Source organism: Labrus mixtus, unplaced genomic scaffold (genome assembly GCF_963584025.1).
Source record: "Labrus mixtus unplaced genomic scaffold, fLabMix1.1 SCAFFOLD_167, whole genome shotgun sequence".
Taxonomy (NCBI): Eukaryota; Metazoa; Chordata; class Actinopteri; order Labriformes; family Labridae; genus Labrus; species Labrus mixtus.
This window is the reverse complement of record NW_026870229.1, coordinates 12,501-22,500: the sequence shown is the minus strand read 5'-3', so window position 1 is coordinate 22,500 and position 10,000 is coordinate 12,501.

Below are 10,000 nucleotides of genomic sequence, written 5' to 3'. Positions count from 1 at the left end.
GAAGTTAGTTTAAGGTACAAATGAACTTTTCTCTGAGCCTCGTATCTCTACGAGGGTGTTAAAGGTGTTTGTGGTAATTACACAAAGTGTGCGAGAGGTCAGCGATTATGTGATCTCTGTCCGTCCTGCTCTGCACCGACGGTCAGGAAAAATTAAATTCCATCCCTCCGGAGAAGCCCGGAGAAGCTCTTCAAGTTGTAAATCCCTCCTCTGGATATTTCTTCCAATTAGCCTTTGATCCGCGGGGAGAGGAGCGGTGCTCGCCCTCACATCGTGTCAGGGTTAAAAGTTTGATGTCTGCAGGAGGAGCTGTGCAGGAGGAGCTGTGCAGGAGAGGAAGGTTAAACACTCACAGCGAGTTACACACGCCTCATTATTTTTGTTTTTTCTCTCTCAGACGATGAACATGTCTGAGGGGAAATTGGATTTTAAAAATACCATTTACACAAAGAGAGAGGCGCTCGTAATCAGCAGCTCTGTTTGTGTTCACCAGAGGCCTTTCTGAGCCGCCAACATCACAACAGGACCTCGTTCAAACACTGCAGCACTGAGACTCTAAATCTACTCAGAAATCAGGAATCAGACTCTGTGTGTGTTTAAAGTGAAACTCCAACAGTTTGAGACGCACGACAAACTCCTCAAACACACAAACACACTCTGAGCACAGACGGCTGGAGCCAATGCATCTTAGTTCATTAGCTTGATGCTAACACCAGCTGGAAAATTCACAGAATTAGCACCGTGATCACTCTATTTTTTTGCACATACTCAACAAACGACACCATGTGCACTCGTACTTTCAGACGTATTTTTCCTAAACTTGTGGAGACAAATTTAAAAAACTGCTGACTCAAAAATGTTTGAAGTCCAAACAAATTGGGCCCACTTAAAAATGAATGATGAAATGTAACTTTCTACAATCTGAATCTTTTATGATTTTGGACGTTGGACAGAGCGACTGAAGTGAAGTCAAAGTGTTGAAGGTTTTCTAAGAGACGCTCACAGAGCCGCAGGTCACCTCAGACGCTTCAGTGTCCTTCAAATGAAATGTGTTTCAGCTTTTACGCCTCCTGACTCAACACGTCACAAAGGACACCTCATCTGTCCTGCAGCGAGGGATGCTGCATCACCACACACACACACACACACACACACACACACACACACACACACACACACTCACAAACTCTCAACTGAGCACACACATTAAAAAACACAAAAATGAGCAACACTCAAAAATACGATACTGAATCTACATCCTGCTGCAGAAACCAGAGCACGGAGAGGAGCATGAAAACACATGAATATGCAGATGTGACACACACACACGCACACACACAGCATGGTATTCTTTTTTCTGCTGAATCAGGGTTCAAGGCCTATGGCAGAAATACTCAGGAAAACCTCAGGGAACCTAAAACACCTTCAACCTGCTGCTCCTGCTACACACACACAGACACACACACACAGACACACACACACACACACACACACACACACACACACACAGTAATTGAGGGATGTACATTTTGTGCAGCTTCATCACGGTCACTGACTTTGCGAGGACATTATCGTGTCTCTCAGGGAGAAAAGGAGGATTTCAGGATTTAAACACACAACTTGTTTTAGTTCCTGACATGAAGAGAGGGGCTCAGGTCACTTCCTGAGCACAGCCGATGTGCCCCTGAGCAAGGCACTGAACCGCCAACTGCTTGGGCGCTCTTTCACTCTGATGAGGATCCTGCATGTCTCAACAACAGAGTGTAGAAGTGGATTAATAAAGGAGATGTTCTTCTTCTCGCCCTGTGGTTCATCCATCAGTCCAAACCTTTAGCACTAACTGTTTCTCTGTTGTCTGAGGACCTGATGTAGCAGCTCTCTTTAACATTTCTATTTTCCCTCCAGCAGGACGGGGATCAGATGTGGTCCTCCTCAAACCACCCTGTGTGTGGTGACTGCAGGTACTCAGGTGTTCTCAGGAGAGGCGGAGCTTTGTACTCATCCTCCGGCTGCTGCACAGACAGCTGCTCGTCACAGGAGATAAACACACTGCACACGTCACTCAGATGAGCCGCACGCTGCACTTTGTGTCATTGTTCTGACATATACACACACACACACACACACACACACACACAGACTATAGTAGTGATGGAAAGTGATGGACACAGGCTGATTGACGCTGCTGGAGGCCGGTGTGCAGCGTCCTGCCTCTCACACTGACAGAGAGAAACACTCAGAACGATGAATCAGTGAAGAGGACAAGTGTGAGTCCCCGGGCTCCCTGCCTCCATTAGTGTGTGACTTGTGGGACATTTGCCACCTGCGTATGACGAGAGTCCCTCAGAAAAAGTTACAGCTGAGAGCAGAGACAGAAGGCAAACACAAGCCAGTGACGATCTCTCTAAAGTCTGGCTCACACTGTGAGATTTTTCCCTGATTGTATAAAAGTCGGGGTGGCATGTCAGCTCACACTGTACGACTGAATCAGTTACGATGCCCGACCAGACCTTGAGATTTATGTGCTCACACTGTACGACCCGATTGTCGGGCACGGCCGGAAAGCTCACACTGTACGAGTGACATTGGGACGGAGCGTTGACAATTGTTAATCAAGTTTCATTTGAAAACTCCACCAGACAAGGTTTGGTGAAAGAGAAGAAAGTGGAAGTTGTTGTAGGATAGATGAAAGTTGATACAATTGTAGATATATGGATACAAAAACACCTGATTATCCTGCAGTGTGAGCCAGGCTTAAGGTGAGAGCTCATCAGAAATATGAAGAGGGGACTTGTCTTCCTTCAGGCTGCAGAGAGGTCCAGGTGAAACTCCTCTGATGTAAAGAAATCACAGAGCCACAGTCACATCTGCTTGGACATGACGTATTGGTGCATTTGAAAGCAGCAGTTTATGAAATGATCTCAATCATGATCAGAGCTCAAACGTTTGTCTCCTCCACACGAGAAGACTTTGAAAAACACAGAACATAAGGCGTCGATCACACAGAGACGAGTCACCCTGAGTGCATCTGAGGGGAGAACCAGCTGGGAGCGCCTGTAGAGCAGGTCTGTGTCTGCAGAGCGGCAAACACATAAAATAAGTGGGAGAAATAGATTGTTAGCATGTGTAGAGCTCTCCCTATGCTTTGGAGGTAAAGTCTCCCACTTCATCTGATTGGCCGCTTCGGCCAAAAGTGAGATTGACGAGCGCTGTGACTCAGCCTCTTGAGCTGACAAGTTGCATGAACTTTAACTTCTATGCACGATAACATATCGCACGGCAGTAGAGAAGAGCGCCCGGCTAGCGCGCCGCACCAGAGGAACGCTCTGATTCTGCTGGGTGGACACACTTTGATGTTGTTACCACGGCTGCTGGCAGGAGCGTCTGTGGGAGATATTCAGAAAGTTAAAGTGTCAGAGGTCGCCTTTAAGAATAAATCACAACAAAGACAGCAGGAGGAGTAAACAAACACAAAGCGGGTTCAAACCCTGCAGCCTCGTCGTCTCCGTTGATAAATTAGACTCATAAGTGTCGTGGTCATCCCTCCCTCCCTCCGTCATACCTGCTGCCATCCTTCTTTCTTCCCCTGGACACGGAAAGGTCAGCACCTTGACAGCTTCAATAAAACACAACCGGCGCTACAATGTGACAATGGCTAAACCCGCATTGATCCGAGACACAGAGACGGAGAGAGGGGGCGAGCGAGGGGGCGAGCGAGGGGACGTGACCTGAGCTGCAGGGTGACGGCGGCTAGAGCTGCATTGATCCAAGACAGGCGGAGAAAGAAAAGAGGAGGAGAGAGGAAGTGATGGACAGTGGAGAGAGAAAGAGAGTGACAGCAGAAGAAGGAAACAAAGGATGGAGGAAGAGGAAAAGAGAGGAGGAGGAGGAATGACAATGCGACAGAGAGAGAGATCCAAAATTGATTCTGAGCCCAGAAGCTCGTGTGGACCTGAGCGGAATAAGAAGGCAGATGTTCAGAGAGAGAGAGAGAGAGAGAGAGAGAGAGAGAGAGAGGGAGAGAGAGAGAGAGAGAGAGAGGAGCAGAGAGAGAGAGGGAGAGAGAGGGGAGAGAGAGAGAGAGAGAGAGAGAGAGAGGGGAGAGAGAGAGAGAGAGAGAGAGGGGAGAGAGAGAGAGAGAGAGAGGGAGAGAGAGAGAGAGAGCGAGAGAGAGACAGAGAGAGAGGGAGAGAGGGGGGGGAGAGAGAGAGAGCGAGAGAGAGAGAAAGAGAGAGAGAGGAGCAGTAGTCCGCCCACCGTGGTGCTCTGAACACGCTTATTGACATTTCCGTCTGACATTTGTTCGTGCCTTCGATGGCAGAGTACTTCAAGTTATTGACCTTCTGCTGCACGCTGATGTCTATTAAACGAGTCCTTTTGTGCGAGGGGGGGGTTACGTCGGTGATGGGTGGCAGCTGGTGTCACTCGGCTCCGCTGGCCTTTTGGCTTACATGTATGTCCTGAAGTGTGTGTCGGGGGGGCAGAGCCGGGGTCAGACCCGGAGCGTGGGTGTGGGTACAAAACAGGCGCACCCTGCTTTGGCTTTGGGAAATAGTCTCTTTTGATTGGCTTTCAGGTGTCAGACAGAGATCAACAGGTTTGTTTACAGGTGACACTCTCATGCAGAGTGGAGACGGAGTAATCCCAGGATGAGTCTGCTAAACAACATGTCCTGCAGATCACGCCATAGTTCCCCGATATGAAACCAACAATCTCAGCAGACGGCTTCAAGCCTCTACGCATGCCGCTGAAACCTCTTACATAGACTCTCTTCTCACAGACCTGGAGAGCAGCCCTTGCCTGGCAGCCCTGCAGTGTTCTGCCCCACCAGAAGGCTTCCAGAGAGCACGAGGGGAGGGGGGCCTTAAAGAGACAGCAGTGTTGGGCCTCAGCCATGTGGGCTGGACAAGGGACTCAGGCCTGTATCGCAGTTCTCAAGCCTGACTAGAGTTGTTTTGGAGGGAATTAAACAAAGGACTCTTAGCCCAGCACCCCCCAACAGCAACTAAGAAATAGGTGTGAAAAGTGGGGGGTGTCTGAATTCTCTATCTTCATTGGAGGAGGCCTGAGGTAAACCCCCAGCAGTTCCAATCCTTAAAAGCAATCACTCCACTCACTTTCTTTCTCTTCTAAGTGTGGTCTGCTGACCCAAAGAGGATACCCTCTCCACATGATGGACTCTAGCATTCGAGGAGACAAACCCTTTCCTCCTCTTGACTTACATAGGTTAAACTCCAGAGCTGAGGTTGTTCAGTCTAGGTAGCTCTTCACATGCTGAATTCAAGCATCAGAGGATTCAGCTGACTACTTCCACGGCATATTTTTAGGAGTTTTGGCGCAATCAGATGCTATCAGATTCGAGCAAAAAGAAGAGTTTCTTTCCTTTGATTTTTCGGAAGACGTCATTGAACGCAACTGGACAGGAGCGCTGAAGGAAGCCCACTGATCCCTGAATCCACAAGGACACATAAAGAACTCGGCTCCTGCAACCAGAAGACCACAGAGCAGTGCTCTGGTCAAAGATCTGAATCCTCCTACCCTCCTCCTACATCTGCCACGCTGTTTGCTTGATAATGTTTGTTTGCTTAGATTAGTTTATAATAGTTATTTGTTTGATCCATTGATCCTGGATTGATGTTGCTTTGTTTAAATAAATTCTGTTATAATTTAAGAGAGCAGTTGTTTGTGATTACTGGTGTATTTGCATTGTGATATAAGCTGAGAGGGCTTTGTGTACGGATTTCACGCCTTCAATTTATTAAATATAGTTATTAATTATTAATAATATTAGTAATTAAATAACTAATTTGAGACTGATTTTAGTGATATTTTGGTTCTATTTCCCTGATTCCAGGTTGGTGCCCCCCGAGTTGATTAAACATAGTTTAATGATATTGTTATTTATATTAATAATAATAATTAAATATAATTATTAAAGAATATAACCAAAGTTGACTCGATAAACCCCCAACAAATGGTGCCCCGTGTGAGGCCTTCAATAAACCAGCTTTATTGCCCTGTTAATGCACAGTAATCCGAATTTTTAATCCTAAAAGAGATTTTTCTCGAGGAAAAATTATGTTTTCTTTTGAAGATTTACTTTTCTTGCTTGTTGTTTATTCAAAGCAGACAGCAAGCTGTGGCTTAGTTTGTGTCGTATGTTGTTGAACATAATGATGCAGCCAGGGCGACTTTCTTAATGAACTAGTTTGTTGCTTTAATCCAAAGTTTTATCCTGAAGTAATTCTTCTAAAGAAATGGATTTGTTTTTAACATTCTCATTTCAGGAAAGTTGTGTTTAGTTGTGTTATTGTGCTTTGGTGAGTTGAGTAGTTTTATTTTTTGTGTGCTCTTTGTTGTTATACAACAATTTAGCCATTTTTCCAGTTGAGAGTGTAACCTCATAATTGTTGCATAGCCAGCTGTCCGAGAGGTGTGAGTTCCTCCCTTCCTTTGAGGACATGAGGTGTGAATCCCCTCTCCTAGCTTCCAGGATAGACTGCAGTGATCAGTTGGGAAACCTAGATAAGATTTGCTCTTATGTTGATCTAGCTTTGTTTAGCTTAGCGGCTTTGTTAACAGTAATCCACTGTGTTTCCGTTTTATCACGTAAAATGTGTACCAAGACCCTAGGTGAGCCGGGAGCTGAGACTCTTTTTGGATCAGACGACGCAGCACTGCAAGAAACTGTTGCCGGTCTGACGCACCTCTCCTCAGAGGAGATAGCCGACCTAAATAGCTATTCAATTAGCATTTGTGATAAGAAGTTAAAGGAGCTCGTTGATCAGGCCAACCACCGAGCCAGAAAACCCCAAAGCATAATCCTGAATGTTCTTGGGCAACTCCTACTTCTTTCCCAACGCAAGTCCTACCTGCAGCAAACCCAGCTGCAGGTAGAAAAAGAAGCCCTGCAGGACCACATCCAATCCCTGTTGGCAAAAATACATTTATTCGTCAGCAACTCAGAACTGCTGAGCAGGAAGTGCTGGATGGGTTTGACGTTATTCAAGTAGCACAGGTAAGCATGGAGCAAGACATATTGTCAGAATATGGCTCTGATCTTGAATCAAGCCCTTTAAGAGATCAAACAACCCTGCTGAGCAGGATAACCCCTGGCTGCTCGCTTCTTATTATAATGAAGAAAACTTTCAGACAACAACATCTGTAGACATCAGGATTGATTCCTGGAGGAGAATCAACGACAAAATGTTAGCAGTGCTCCAGGTGTTTTAAAAATAAAGTGCATCCCCCTTTAGAGATCCTGGAGTTTCGAGAGGTACTGCACATTTTGATCAGAGAGTTTTTATTATCTTTATTGAGACTGTAGACTCGACAACAGAAACACAGAAGAGAATAAACTTACAACTCTCCAACTGTGTGGAAAGAGGAAAGAGGCGGGCAGGATCTCAGTGTGTGTTGTTTGTGTGTGTGAGAGAGAGAGAGAGAGAGAGGGAGAGAGAGAGAGAGAGGGAGAGAGAGAGAGAGAGAGAGGGAGAGAGAGAGAGAGAGAGAGAGAGAGAGAGAAAAACTCTCTCCTAATCACACTTAATCACGGTGACCCGCTGGCTCGGGGTGCAGCAATCACCGGTTTCATTACAACCCCTAATTTTCTGTGATATCCTCCTCCCCTCCTTCACACACACACAAACACACACACACATCACACACAAACACACACGTGCAGGTTGACATTTCAGAACAAAAACACACTTGAACAAAAATACACACACGTAGGCGCTTGCATTCATCAACATGCTGTTATTACCCGCCTGCCGATGGACGGCTAAATGAAGCCAAAAGCAGCGAGCTACACTCTGTGAGTCACTGGACGGTGTGTGTGTGTGTGTGTGTGTGTGTGTGTTATTATCACATCATATTTGTAAAACAGTGCATCAGCATTCAGCCAGTCTGTGATTCACACGAGAAAAAGCGTCTAACAAACCTCTCTGCTGACTGACTCACTTTCTTTATCCTTTCATCCTCTTCCTCCTAACTCTCTCACACTCTTCCTCCTCTTCCTCCTAACTCTCTCACACTCTTCCTCCTCTTCCTCCTCTTCCTCCTAACTCTCTCACACTCTTCCTCCTCTTCCTCCTAACTCTCTCACACTCTTCCTCGTCTTCCTCCTAACTCTCTCTCACTCTTCCTCCTCTTCCTCCTCTCCCTCCTAACTCTCTCTCACTCTTCCTCCTAACTCTCTCACACTCTTTCTCCTCTTCCTCTTAACTCGCTCTCACTCTTCCTCCTCTTCCTCCTAACTCTCTCTCTTCCTCCTAACTCTCTCACACTCTTCCTCCTCTTCCTCCTAACTCTCTCACACTCTTCCTCCTCTTCCTCCTAACTCTCTCACACTCTTCCTCCTCTTCCTCCTCTTCCTCCTAACTCTCTCTCACTCTTCCTCCTAACTCTCTCACACTCTTCCTCCTCTTCCTCCTAACTCTCTCTCACTCTTCCTCCTCTTCCTCCTAAATCTCTCACACTCTTCATCCTCTTCCTCCTAACTCTCTCACACTCTTCCTCCTCTTCCTCCTAACTCTCTCACACTCTTCCTCGTCTTCCTCCTAACTCTCTCACACTCTTCCTCCTCTTCCTCCTAACTCTCTCTCACTCTTCCTCCTCTTCCTCCTAACTCTCTCACACTCTTCCTCCTCTTCCTCCTAACTCTCTCTCACTCTTCTTCCTCTTCCTCCTCTTCCTCCTAACTCTCTCTCACTCTTCCTCTTAACTCTCTCACACTATTCCTCATCTTCCTCCTAACTCTCACACTCTTCCTCCTCTTCCTCCTAACTCTCTCTCACTCTTCCTCCTCTTCCTCCTAACTCTATCTCACTCTTCCTCCTCTTCCTCCTAACTCTCTCACACTCTTCCTCCTCTTCCTCCTAACTCTCACACTCTTCCTCCTCTTCCTCTTAACTCTCTCACACTCTTCCTCCTCTTCCTCCTCTTCCTCTTAACTCTCTCACACTCTTCCTCTTCCTCCTAACTCTCTCACACTCTTCCTCCTCTTCCTCCTAACTCTCTCACACTCTTCCTCTTCTTCCTCTTCCTCCTAACTCTCTCACACTCTTCCTCTTCCTCCTCTTCCTCTTAACTCTCTCACACTCTTCCTCCTCTTCCTCCTAACTCTCTCTCACTCTTCCTCCTCTTCCTCTTAACTCTCTCTCACTCTTCCTCCTCTTCCTCCCAGCTCTCTCACTCTTCCTCCTCTCCCTCCTAACTCTCTCTCACTCTTCCTCCTAACTCTCTCACACTCTTTCTCCTCTTCCTCTTAACTCGCTCTCACTCTTCTTCCTCCTCTTCCTCCTAACTCTCTCTCTTCCTCCTAACTCTCTCACACTCTTCCTCCTCTTCCTCCTAACTCTCTCTCACTCTTCCTCCTCTTCCTCCTAACTCTCTCACACTCTTCCTCCTCTTCCTCCTCTTCCTCCTAACTCTCTCTCACTCTTCCTCCTCTTCCTCCTAACTCTATCTCACTCTTCCTCCTCTTCCTCCTAACTCTCTCTCACTCTTCCTCCTCTTCCTCCTAACTCTCTCACACTCTTCCTCCTCTTCCTCTTAACTCTCTCACACTCTTCCTCCTCTTCCTCTTAACTCTCTCACACTCTTCCTCTTCCTCCTAACTCTCTCACACTCTTCCTCCTCTTCCTCCTAACTCTCTCACACTCTTCCTCCTCTTCCTCTTAACTCTCTCACACTCCTCCTCTTCCTCCTAACTCTCTCACACTCTTCCTCCTCTTCCTCCTAACTCTCTCACACTCTTCCTCTTCTTCCTCTTCCTCCTAACTCTCTCACACTCTTCCTCTTCCTCCTCTTCCTCTTAACTCTCTCACACTCTTCCTCCTCTTCCTCCTAACTCTCTCACACTCTTCCTCTCCTTCCTCTTCTTCCTCCTAACTCTCTCACACTCTTCCTCCTCTTAACTCTCTCTCACTCTTCCTCCTCTTCCCCCTCTTCCTCCTCTGTCTCAGTTTTGATGCTGTGTCTTCTCCTGCTCATAGAT